At 26.7% G+C, this 14,753-nt stretch overlaps 2 non-coding genes across 2 annotated transcripts; both read right to left on the reverse strand.

Moving 5' to 3' along the window:
• Positions 1–887: 887 nt before the first annotated feature.
• Trnal-caa lies at positions 888–1,008 on the reverse strand. The gene is made up of 2 exons: positions 971–1,008; positions 888–933 (listed from the first exon to the last, which is right to left on the reverse strand). It is a non-coding gene; the product is annotated as a tRNA-Leu (tRNA).
• Positions 1,009–5,768: 4,760 nt separating this feature from the next.
• Trnal-caa lies at positions 5,769–5,889 on the reverse strand. Its single transcript has 2 exons — positions 5,852–5,889; positions 5,769–5,814 (listed from the first exon to the last, which is right to left on the reverse strand). It is a non-coding gene; the product is annotated as a tRNA-Leu (tRNA).
• Between the last annotated feature and the right edge of the window lie 8,864 nt (positions 5,890–14,753).

Below are 14,753 nucleotides of genomic sequence, written 5' to 3' on the forward strand. Positions count from 1 at the left end.
CGATTTTCCGCGGAAATGGTCTTATGTCACTATAAGTATATTTTATGTTAGGTTTATTACAACATGTGTTTTTTAATGTTGATTTTTAGATAAAGTAATTTTTTTTATTATTAGTAATACAGTAGATTGAAATATTTTTTCCTGAAAAGATTGTATAATGAAATATAAGAAAATACATTCATACAGTTGAGATATGTAATTTTTCTAAATTTGAATTAAAATGTCTATAAAAATAAATTATGTCAATAAGTTTTAAAATATTTTTATACACCTGTAAGAATAACTATGTGGGATATTTTATGAAAATTTCAAATGTCTATAAATAACTCAAAAATAGTAGAAATATTCTGTAAATAATAGTATATTTTAATAATAATACTTTATATAATAGTATATATTTTGTATAGATATAAAAAGATCATATAAACATTTGGTGACCATTTCAAAGTATTTACAGTTCTTCGATTTTTAGTTACAACAAAATAACAAATACAATTATAATAAACTAATGTGATGACTTCGGTAGAATTTTTTTTTAATATATGTTGAGAAACTTATAAAGAATTTTGTATTTATTTTTCTTATCTCAGGTACGAATATTGAACATTTTATTTACTACAATATAATTTTCAAATTTTCGATGACATCTGTTAAAAATTTAAAATTCTTAAAAAGTAAAAAATACATTATTAACAATTAAAAAAATATATCAAAAATCCAATTGTCTAAGTATAACTAAAAAAAAATTCAAAATGTTTTGAAAACTGTAATAATATATTAACACTTGGCAAAAGTTTCATTTTTTAAGGTTTCAACAGTATTTGATCTAATTCATTCACTAATTATAAGTATAAAAATCATTGCAAAAGTGCAAAATATTAATTGTTTGTCAGAAGTGGGATTCGAACCCACGCCCTCAGATGAGGACCAGAACGCTCAATCGAGCCTACATAGTAGGCTAAGGGATCTCCTTGAGTCTGGCGCCTTAGACCGCTCGGCCATCCTGACGTATGAACAAATGGAGCTAATATAAAACTTTTTATGATTCTGAAAGTTCATGATACAAATATAACGTATTTATATTAAAATAATGTTAAATCAAAAGATAGCTATTTTATCATTTCTATAGTGATTCGTTGAAAACTAAACGAATACTTTAACATAATGTAATTTTAGTTACAAAAATTTAAACAATGTAAACTAACTTCAAAATCGTTATAAAACAAAATTGAATTCAATAATAAAAAAAAAGATATAACATACTAGAAAAAGTTTTTAACACAATAAATATATAAATATATATTTAACGAGCTTTTTTATTATCTGCTTGCGAAAAAACAAATTTTATTATATAAAATCAATCCAGTGTAAAGACAAACGTATTCTTATCATACATCTAACTACGACGCGTGAAAATTCAACTTCATTCTTGCATCTAAACTATAAAAACTTTATTTCTGTCGGTGAATTATTTTTTGAACGCTTATCTGTTATTTATTTGTTTAATTTAAATGGTATTTCTTTAATATTCGACTCCCCGTTCGGCGTTCACAATTATGATACATATACATTATAAATATATTATATTATTTTTCCTTTTTGAGTATTAATTTAAATTATATTTTTTTTTTACTTTCAATAAATACATATGTACATAGATTATTTAAGTTTTTCATCTTTAAAATCAAGTTTAGTATCTCCAAAGAACGATTTATTTTTGAACAAAAACGAATTTATCTACGCGTAAGTCGCAATATACTTCTCAATAGACTATAAACTCATAAAAAGGACACAAAACGTAGTTAAAAACCTGGTAAAGTTACTACAAAAATATGTGTGTGAAATATTTTGAAACAATTAGTTGACCTTTAAAATATAAACTTTGAAAATAAGTTGTTAGTTTTTATACTATAGTATACTAAACACTTAAAAAAAATAAACATGCATTACCTATTACCGTATAAATTATGTGTATGTACGAACACATGTATCATTTAATATAGTACACATTAAAATATATAAATCGTCAAATGTAAACAAATAAAATATTCAAACAATATTATAGGTACTATCATAATTTTTAACGTAAGTAACGAAATTAACGAAATTAGGTTTTTGCCATCAAACGATTGACCGAAATTTGAAGGTAGATAATAACAATTATATATATTATATTATTTTACAAGTATGACCAAATAATGTAAACGTTTAAAATGCTCTAATAAGTAATATTGCAAATTGCAATAATGATTTTATTAGGTACAAGCATTTTAAATTACTTTATTGCATGTAGTTACCTACCTACTGGATTTTTTCTTAATAACACAAAACTTAAGTATATTTTATGTAAATGTACATAGTAACTAAGTTATGCGACACACATTAGAAATTTCAAACCTCACAGTTTGCGTGATCGCTGTCAACCTCATTTTTAATTATATACAATCATAAAGTATATGAATATATGAAATATGAATATACATCAATTATTATGGTCATTATACTCATTATTATTATTAAAATCAAAAACAAATGTAAAAAAAATAAAAGATTGATTTTTACTGTTATCTTAATAATTCAATTTTTATGTATATTTATAATATAAGTCATGTTCTTTGTTTATAAAACAATTTAATTTTCGACTTTAAATTTATTTTTATTTACATTAAATATTTACAACATAACGAAAAATATTTAGTTTTTGGCGTAAAATTTAGGATACATTTAAGTATTTACTTAAACATACTCACGAAATATTTAGGTACATAGATTTAGTTTTTCATATGTGAAAAATTCATTAGATATGTTTAAAATAGAAGTTTATGCATAATATAATGACATATAGATCTACTAAAAAAATAAAATGTATGATCTTAAACTTAAATATTAAACATATCTAAAATGAAAACAGAATAATAAATAATAATTTTATTTTACACGCAAAAATATAGTTTCTATTTAAAATTGATTTTAAATTGTTGAAATGGATTTAGTTATTAAGTTTAAACAAAGTTCGTTGTTTATAAAATTTAATTAAGTTGTAAATAAATTTAAAGTTTACATATGAACGAAGCGGGATGACAGAGACTTTTCTAGAGTGTACTATACAAAATATTGGTCTACTATTCCGTTCATTTAAACTTTGAGAATTGAGAATACTTATCATTAATTAAAATAAATTGTAGGTATTCGGTTTATTTTAATTGAAAAATACTTTGGAAATTTAATTATAAATATACGATGTCAATCAAAAAAGGAATAACATTATATTACTATAAAAAATAGTAATAAATGTATACAAACATATTTTTTTTAATGTTATTTTGAACTTTTATTTTAACTATTATTTGAAATCGTCTAATAAAAAAATGTTTCAAAGCGTTATAATTTTTTTCTAAATAATGAATGATACTCATCATCACTCACTGTGTACAATATAATGTAATTTATAAAACCGAAGTGGGTATATCTGAATTCAGTCATACGAAGTCATAAATTCATAATAAACTATTAGATCTTTAGACCGCTTAATTAGCCATCTGAAGGACTGAATAATAATATTCCGTCCGTCCGTAAATTATACGAAAAACGCGAATTCATTAAGTATAGGTGTTTTCCGGTTTATATACCATTAGCCACGCGCAATCATAATATTATACAAACGAATTTTACCGTGCTACTTAGTAATTGTTTCGCAAATAAATTATTATTATTCGTAGTCACTGTCGTTTAAAATAATAATGTCATCGTCCACTATAGAAAACTAAATATTATGTAAATATTGTATGAAGACAAATCGGTTTTTAACTACGTCCTCAATACGTTGACGTATTTTAAGACTAACCTTATTTATTTATTTTTTAGCATTTCAAGAAAATATTTATTCATGGATCATTGGCGTTTTGACACAAAATTCAGAATAAACACGTGTCCGCGGTAATTCGGTATCAAGGATAAACTCTGAAATATCTTATTGAATACGTTTGTACATCTATTGTATCTAGATATTTCTTCTTTGATGTGTTTTTTTTTCGCCAAGATACCTATGAATGTGTAAACGGAGATACATTTAAAATTTTTTGAATTTTTTTCCTATCATTAATAATTTTAGAATATCCATACGGTCGGAAATCTGTGCCTTATAGCTTAGAGGCTTCAATAATACAATTTTCTGAAAACTTATTTTTTTTTATATAACCACGTAAGGAATGGGACTGAATGGGCTGTTCAGCATCAGAACCGTTTAACGAAGTCAACTATTGGCGTTATTTTATCGTCAAATAACGTGAATTGCGTAACAGTAATAATTTGTATTCGAATGCCGAACGTTGATTCTGAGAAAATAGACGTGATGGGATATTTTGAGTAGGCGCACTACGGGTCATGGATACTACTCCAATAAGACGAAACTCTCGATATACCACTGGCTGTGTATACAGTCTACGCGCACAGTACGTCCGTACGCGTACATCGTGCACAACATTATAATAATAATAATATATAATAATACAATAATGTACAATATAATGTGCATTAAGTTGTTGATACACACTATTGTTCGGATTAACCTGTCCATTATCGTGTATTGCTGTCGGTAGCTATTTAATGAATACGGACCGTATTATACAACATATGCTGGCGCGGCTCGAACAACCTTTCAGCCGAAAGGTCAATTAACCCGTATGGCAATAATTATTTACGATTGATATAATATTAATGTACGTATCATCTACATACCAGATACCCGCTATGCGGTTAATTCAAATTATGTTGGCATGCATATGCAATATAATAATACGGATCGAGTATAGTTATCACACAAGTGCAAATATTGGCTGTGGTTCAATATAATATGTTATTTACATACAGAAAAAACTATAATCTAATCGACGCGATATAAGCGATACACTTATAAATAGTAAAATAAAACCTCCCTCTCACCGCCCATTGCCCAAGTAGCATTTTCAACCAAATAATATAATAAAGCAGCTTCCTCTCATCGCCTAAAAACAATTGCATTCTTTTCGATCACGGTTTCGCGTTCAACGTTTTGGGAAACACTGTCTCGAAATTAGTTTAAGCAAGCCATTTAGCATAACTCGGAGAGCACCACGAGGAGGCGGCTTCTATTACTCCTCTCCAAAAACGTATTGTGTTTGTGCACATTAAATTAATTATTATATCATTTAAAAAAGTTGTGTTCGCTTAGTTGTATTAAACATTGACACAATTATTGTATAATATAAATAAAAACTGATGTATAATGTATACATTTATACATACATATTATATTTAATTAAATAGGATCCATTTACAACATTTTTCTGAAGATAGGAAATTAAAAGAACGTTAATTGTAAGACAAAGATAAAATCCAACAATTTAATAGTGGAAAGTCAAGTCAATATATGAATTTATCGAATTTTGTTATTCGATTACATAATTGTTTAATTAACTAGTAACTACTGATTAACAATCACATAAAATACATAATATAAATTTATTTTTATAACTAATCATAAATAATTAATAACACATGTTAAATAAAAATTTCACGATTAATAACCTATGCTATTATTGCATTCTAATATCCTATGGTTTATAAGTTATAACTAAAAACTTTCATACGTAGATATTATTATTAATATTATTTTTGTAACAGAAAAAATAAAATAAGTATGTTAAATATTATATAGAAAATGAATTTTGAACAATAAAATATTATTATAATGTTGTATTTTTAAAATCGTGAAAAAATGCAAAAAAATTTGTCAGAAGTGGGATTCGAACCCACGCCCTCAGATGAGGACCAGAATGCTCGAATCGACCTGCAATGCAGGCCAAGGTGTAACCTTGAGTCTGGCGCCTTAGACCGCTCGGCCATCCTGACATGTTGAACGCAATGAAAAGAAGTATAATTAAGCTAAATTTATATAAATAATGAATTTTATGTTTATATTATTTAACTTCATATTTATATAGTTTTTAATTAAATATAAAAATAAATCATAAATATATCAAATCCAACAGTTTAAATAATAATAGAATATATTTTAACAATACAATACAAATTTAACATAATATTATTGTATATTTAAAAATAAATAACAATAATTATGATTCAAGATAATATACCTAAGATTTAATACTATACTATTTGCGAGGGCACATAAATTATACCGATTTAGCCTCTTAAGAATTATTCCATACAAACTCCAAAGGTATGTTTTTTTAACTGAAAAAAAAATTAAAACTATCAATTTAATTTTTAATCCAAACTATTTTATATATTTGAATTATTATATTTGTAGGTATACAGATACTTATATCTTAAAATTATTAATCAACAATGATAATAAATTATTAGTTCAGAAAATATAAATAATAAAAAAAAAAAATTAAACAAAATTAACATTATGTAGATATTATTTTATCATTATTTATACAAAGATTTATTATATATTATATAATAAATATATATAAATATAAAAAAAATTATTATTAAATACCTATGAAATGCAGCTTTAATAAATTGCATGATCGTATATGTTTTCATTATTAGTTATTAGTAGGCATTATATAAAAGTAAATTAGGTACTTAACTTAAGCGTTTTATAATTTTATTTACAATCAATGATAGATACTATTTCGAGTATTGTGTGACATTGTGACTGTAAATATAATTATTCTCTTACTTGCTACTAAAAACTATAATTGTGATGAATGAATTTAATTACTTAATTTTCTTAAATTATTATTTATTTTTTTTACCTTATATTTGTATAAGATAATAAGTTTTACTAGACGTAGGAGATATTATGAATGTATGAAACACTTTTTTAAATTTAACTATACTTATCAACATTTTTTTGTTTATTTTAGATATTGTTTTTGTTTTGAATTGTAATCAAGTGGTAAAAATGCTTCAATTTTCAACTTTGTTAGTGATTTCTGGTAACAAATTGGTACCTACTTTAGGAAGTTAGGTTAAGTAAAATTCATTTGAGCGTTTGTAATTTAAATTTTTATGTTATTGCATGGATGAATACAATAATTATTTATCCTCAAATGATACCTGTCATTTTGCTATACCTAATTAAAAACCAATAACAATTGTAGAAAATTGAAATTTTGAGCTTTTTATATTCATAGATAACTTTTAATTTTTTAATGTTTTCTTTTCTTTTCTGTTTATCTTGTTAAGAATTTATTTGATGGATATAAAATCTTGAAACTCTAATACAATATTCCACAATACATTGATCATATAAGAACTAGTAAAAAAATATAAAATATACAGGTTTTTTTTTTTTTACAAGCAAGCTATTAGCTAATTATCAAATCATCAAAGTTTATGAAATATTCAGTTCTTATATCTAACACTTAAAGACTTAAATAGAAGGTTTTTTATAAGTATTTAATACGGAACTCAAAATGTATGATAATAATTTTTTTTATAGCAAGGTATTTAAAATTCAAATTTGGACAAAAATAGATATTTTAACAAAAAATATGGATTTTAGTTATTTAATTAGTAATATTTATTTTCATCTATACCTAATATTTTTTTTTCTTTCAATAAGCTTGAAAATTTAATATAAAATAGAACCCATATAAGTTGTTCTTAAATAGCTATAATTAATACTTATTTAAAATACACAGGCATAAGTTATTATCATGAGCATTTAAAGTTAAAATTATGGCAACATTTCAAAATCACAAAAAACTGTAAATTGTTTTTGTAAATATTCATAAATTTGAAAAACATTTTTCTTAATTTGTAAATTTATAATTATAATTTGTATTAGTTGTTCATGTGAAGTTCATATTAAAACTAAAAATCTAAATAATATATCCTAAGCACGATTTTATTTTAAGTTTAAATTTGGACGAAATTACATACTTAGACTATGAATAACGATTTTCATTGTTTTTATAGTAGGTATACATACCTAATCATTATTAATATTGTGGAACATTTAACTTTTATGCTGGTATATTATCATATGTTTTGCGTCTGATGATATTTTTAGTTATTATCATACTGTATCGTGTGTTGCATTTGATGCACTCAAAGCTGTTAATAATCAAAATCATCATAATTTTATTATTAAATCTAAACCACTCATTATACTGATTAGTGAAAAAAAAAATAATAAAATAAACAGCTTTGCTTTAAACTTTTATTTTGGTAACGAATTTAAACTTCACTGTTTGTGTATATGTTTTGAAAAAAAAATAACTGCAATTATGCTAAGACTTAATTTTAAAATTCTATAGTAATTTTTCTTTTTCTGTACTATTATTTTTTTTCCCTTGTATTTTATATTATTTGATGTACTCTCTTTGTCCGAATCTGGCTGATAATAAATAATAAAAAATAATATGTTGCTATTGTCAACCATATATTGTTGAAATATAAAATATTCGTCGTAATAATATCTATCTGATACTACAGTTGGTTTTCAGTGTTATTTCTAAAAGCACATATCTAATAATTCTTGAGACGGTAGTGAACTCGCTTCTCTTTTATCGTTTATTATACGCGTGTTCGCAACAAATCATGATGCAAGATAGTATTGACATTAAGATCGATTGCGAAATCAAACCGGAATCGATGGTTATTCCCATCTCGAAAAAGTCGAAAAACGCGCAGCCCACGGCGAACATTTCGGAATTCTCGGGTTTAAAGGCGGCTAAACCGATTTTCAGATCGATGCCGAACATCAAAATAATGACGTCCGACGGCGATGGCGATGTACCGCGGCAGAATCACGTAGACGCGCCACTCGGTGAGTATCGTCCGTCGCCGATTCTGCTGGCAAATTACGCGGGGCCGCAGATGCGGCGAATGATCGCCATCGTGAACGCCGCCGTGATGGCGCCTGCCGCAAAAGCCGAAACGCCGGTTGCCGCGTCGTCGTTGCGGCAACATTCCGTCGACGATCCGACGGTGAGCGCCGTCGAAGTCATCGGTCCGACGGTGAGGCGATGCGTTTCCTTGCCCAATATTAAAATAGGCGAGACGTCTGCCGAAATAGAAATAGAAATTTCAGCCGACGATTGTTCGTCCGAAGCGGCACAAAAAATCGTGAAGAATAAGAAACGCATTTCTCTGTGGAAACGTACTAAAAGGTTTTTTCGTCGTTTGGTTTGCTGCTGCGCCTAGTAAATATACGGCGTACAATGTTATATATTATATTTCGTACCTATTTCAATAACATACATTAATTTATACAGTTTATATTCGGTGTACTTAAAATTTTGTTTGACACGAATAAACGTTTAAGTTATTTAATCGCTTATTGTTTTATAATATATTATTTTTTCTTATCGTAAAATTTGTTTTTGACGTTTTTGTACGATTTGTAAAAATTGTGAATAGCATATTTTAGATTAACTTTTTTGTTTTTTTTTTATTTTGTACCTATCTGGTTTAAAACTTAAACCAAAACTAACCCACAAGTGGTTTTTGACGACATGGTAACGCTCTCGGGCTCTCTGCGTAGCACACATTTATAAAATGACCCTAGCTATGAGATATAATATTATACACATCAAGGTATGAGTGAGAGTAAATAACATTTACGTAGAACTGATAAATATGAAATATGCTACTATGCTACACAGACATGAGTGTAAGTACTAGGAAGGTTATAGGTACATGAGTTATTGGCTTATTGCACTAATTTCGAATTTAAAGCGAACTTTGATTAATTTATAAAAACACATAAAATATTCAAAGCACTTAATAATTTGCATTGGTTATTCTTTTTTTTAAATCAATAAAAATAATATTATAAATACTTAAAAAGTTCCAAATATACGAAGTCATAGAGTACATTCACGACTTAATACTCGTTAGCGATTATATTGAACTTTTTTTAACTTAAGGCAATACAATTACCAAGACAAATAAAATATTCTAAAAACAATTACCTACAAAACGCAGTTATAATTGAGTTTATTTAATTTTTGTTCTAAAAGCCAAACCAAATTTCATTCTTGGACTTTAAAGCCGCTACATAGGTATTAGGTGCATAATGACAGGCTTACATAAAGTCGATAAAACGGCAACTTTCCGTTACCGACAAATCTGCGATAAATAGGAGACAAAGAGGATTAAATTATACGTTATCATAATCCAAACTGCAGGCAACACATTTTCGTACTTTTTGAGGCATTTTCGTATCCGCTCAAAAGTGGTAAACAATGTTTAAAAATATAAAATTATGTTTATCATTTTAATTAAAAAGAGGTTTCTGTTTTATTCCCATCACAATTGTTTATTTAGTGTAAACAATATTCCTATTACCATAGTCTGTAAAGATACAAAAAGGTATTAATAAATCCTTTAAAAAGTATAATCATGTTTCGTGTTGTTCAATCTACGACTCAAGATCAAAGTATACTCCACTCTTGTTAAATTTCAAATTTTCAACAATGTAATTAGGGATAAATATCCCTTGGAAACCAACCGTCAAGTATCTTGGAGTAATGTTAGACAAAAGATTTAATTCGGTGGCCGCATTTATCATTTCAATTTCAAAAAACTTATCAACGCTTAGCGATTCCGTTTCCAAATTTATAACAGCCATTAACAGGAACTAGGAATTATACAATAATGAAAAAATATTCCTTACTTATTCATAAACACTTACCTATTACCCACCCTCTGCTTACATGTACCCATACTATTTTTTAGGGTAAATGTGCACAAACCCGCTTAAATAAATTTAAAATATTAAAAAAAAAATAAATAAAACCTTAAGAATAATAACAAATGTTCACAATTATAATTGTACACAATGTAATACTCTTAATGGCGAAATGCAAAATATTGTATTCATTTTTGAGGTTTAATATTTTTAAAAGCTCCAAACTCTTTATCATTGTTAGTAAGATTAGACATGTAAATAAAACGTCATGATATTTTATCATACCTATAGTTAAAGGTAGCGCAAGCGAGGAACGTCTTATTGTAAAAATATTATTATTTTTCTAAATACGCAACAACACGTCGTCTCCAAAACTTAATAAAATTAAAACCTAACCCAACATATAAATGTTCTCATCATTAGTCATAAGAAGAACTGTCACCAATATCATAAAAACCCATATCAAATATCTAATCATCCCATTATCCGTTTTCTTTTCTCGTTCCTTTTTGAACTGTGAGTCTATGACTGGGTTCTAAAATTATTTTAAATGTGTCTTTTATACAATACGTTTAATTAGAATAAAGTATCAAATAAAAATAGCGCTAATAGCTTTTGGAGCTCAAAATCTATTTATATTTTATAACGAACCCTGGGCCCAGATAATCGCATATAATAAACAGTAAATAAATGAAGTATACAGTGACATCGGCTACTTTATACAGTTGTTCTTAATGTTATCGCAGGACCCAAAAAAATGACCGACTATTATTAAAATTACAAATATACTCATATTGGACTTACACAATGAGTTAATGAGTTTAACGGTTCAACTCGCGACATAACAAACGAAACTGACATTCTCTTGAAAATATTACGATGTAAAATACAACGAATTCTCGATATAACAAATTTTTCTCTTGGCCCCTTGAAATTCTTTATACCTACCTAACATGACTAAACTAACTTAACGATATCGGCGTAACTAGGGGGGGAGGCTTAGCCTTCCCGTATTTGTATTTAGTCCCCCTCCCCAATAAGATTTTACTTTTTAGCCTCAATTAGCTTTCAAATTATTTTTAACTTTGGTTCTCTAGGACTCTAGCTCCTATTTACGCCCATGCTTAACGATAGAGTATAGAGTAATTTATTCAAACATTTCAAACGTTGAAAAAACAGAATAAATCAACCAAGTTATTGGAAATTCGTACCTGTAATACAATTTTTAGACTATATTTTAAGAAAAATTACCCACATATTTTAATAGAATCTAGGCTTTTCTGCCATGAAAAGTGGTGCAAGTAATAGGAATCAAGAGAAACCATATCTTCTAAAATATACCTATTTATAATCCAGTAAAAAAATATAGTTATTTAATAATACTGCCTATCGAGGTATGTAGACTGCGCTCTAGTGGTAGAATACGTTTTATCAAACAAATTTAAAAAAGCTAAAACGAGATTGACGCAATGGCCTCCCATGATAAATTATTTTAAAAACGACCCTATGATGTAGTTATTAGTTATTATATAGCACTCACGATATGTCAATTGTTATAATATACCATTTTTGTAACTTCTTGCGTCTATTTGTATTTAAATAAATATAAAAATCTTGATAATTGATGTATAAAATAATACTAAATAAATACAACAAATATTACTTGCCTATCATTTATTAGTCAACCATTATCACCTGTCGTTAACAATGTTATTGACTGTCGCCAAATACAATCAGTGGCGGTCAAACAGGGGTAGATGGATGAGGGAGGATATATCCACCCCCATGACTTTTTTCTATAATATTTATGACAATTAAATTTATATATTTTGTACTAAACTGTTAATGTATTAAATTTATAAATTTTGTTTTAATTTTTTCTCAAAATAACGCCTATGAGCGTATACATATTATTATTATATAGATTCTAGACTCATTCTAGGAACGAGGCTGTTATTGTTATTAATATTTAGTTGGTTATACAAACTATTCGGGAATTACTCCGCTCGGTGATCGTGAATATTCAATAACAACATAGTTTATATGTTTATATACGCGTAGAAAATACAAGGCACGTCTACTACTACTCGATTTGTCTCGTTTTGTACAGATACTGCTACGTTTGTATTTTACGTTATTTTGTATTACTACATTACAATATTGGAGTATAAAATACGTGCATTTATTAGTCTATCAATACTCGTTAATTTTACTTCTATTAATAGCACTAAATGCACTTCAATTCATATGAACTATATTATAATCATATCATTAAATTATTATCCAAAAACATATTATTAATCCACGATCTGTTTATAATCCGTTTTCGCCTGTCCCATACAAATAAAAAGAATAATCGCAGTTTGATGGGTGAAATTGAAAAAAATAGTGCGACTAGTAAGAACAGGACAATAATAATATTATTATCGTATAGCAAAATTCCTATTTTGATACGTCACATGAATTTTAGATTTTTAAATTTTAAACACCGATACCAAATATTTTATAAGACAAAAGTCTTATTTTTATTAAAATAACAATTTAAAAAGTTCTAAAGTAAATAAATATAAATACCACAGCTCTTTAAAATCTCGCATTTACAATAACAGGACGCATAATAATATGTTTTCGATTCCATTGCATGAAAACAATCTCCAAATGTGTCCAGGGTAAACCCTGTCCATTTTGTTTGAATTTAATACTATTATTAACTCACAGTTAAATAAACTTTAACCGTCGATATAGTAATCTTTGAGAGTTCGATAAGTTATTAATTATTGTGTATTAATAGTTCTTACTCAAACAATATTTAAAACAACAACATTATAAGACGGCGCTTTGTGTATGCAATTCTAATACAAAACGTATACGAGAGATATATCACACACACTACACAGCGATATTTACATTATAATCTTATATATCTAATACTCAATTTCTCAAGAAATCAATAATATGATTAATATTACTTTTCATAGTTTTTTCATACTAAAACTGTATTTAATTTAACATTAACAGTACATCGCCTTGATCCTTTGGTATTGATAAATTCAACGAATACGTATTTATTAAAATTAATCAATATTTTAAATTATAGACGTAATTATAAATAATTATATTAATGTAATATTTGTAAATTATAAACCCCTATCATCGGGATATGGTTATTTTTCTAACGTTATACTTTGACAACATTTTCATAATATATTATTATCGTTCTTCGCGATTATACAATGTAAACTATTAAAGTTAGACATAACCAGTGTTGGGTAAGTTATTTTTTAAAAGTAACTAAGTTAAGTTACAGGTTACAGAATTACTTGTTAGTTACTTAAGAACAAAAGTAATGTAACGCATTACTTTTTTTTACTCAAAAGTAACTAGTTAAAATAACGTTACTCTTATGTTATTTAAATTTCATAAAAAAAAAGTATATTTTAAATCAATCATGTTTTATATTTATTTTATAGAATAATGTATCTTCAAAATTTTGATCAGTTATACGTGCATTTTTTTTTTTGTACAAATGTCTCCAGCTACACTAAAGAGCTACGAAAGTGCTCTTGTTACACCGCGATATATATTCCCCGAAAACATTAAAATATAATTAAATTTATAGTGTAACGCGTTCTTCTGGTAAATTACTTCTTAGTAATTAACGTCGTTACTCTTGCCGTTACCCAAAAATAATGGTAATGAAATTACCATAACGTTACTGAATATTGTAACTACGCTACAGTAACGAGTAACGCACGTTACGTTACTACCCAACACTGGACATAACTAGGTACTGCATAAAATCATTTTTATACATACTCGGGGGCCATTATCGGGACAGGCTTCAGATCCTGGATCTAGCATATTAAAATAAAAACCTTTAGTTGTTTTTAAAAATTATATGATTTCATGTCATTAAAACGTTGTTTCATTGAAAACCATAAAGTAACGAAATGTAAATTTATATGTAATAACTATATTATATCACAGTCAATCATACAATGATATGACAATGAGGAAAATCGTATAGTAGGACAAAACCAAGGGGAACAGTTAATGGTTATACTTTCAGAAAACCTAATAATGAGTAGTATTTTCC

The sequence above is a fragment of the Rhopalosiphum maidis genome, chromosome 2, assembly GCF_003676215.2.
Source record: "Rhopalosiphum maidis isolate BTI-1 chromosome 2, ASM367621v3, whole genome shotgun sequence".
NCBI classification, from domain to species: domain Eukaryota; kingdom Metazoa; phylum Arthropoda; class Insecta; order Hemiptera; family Aphididae; genus Rhopalosiphum; species Rhopalosiphum maidis.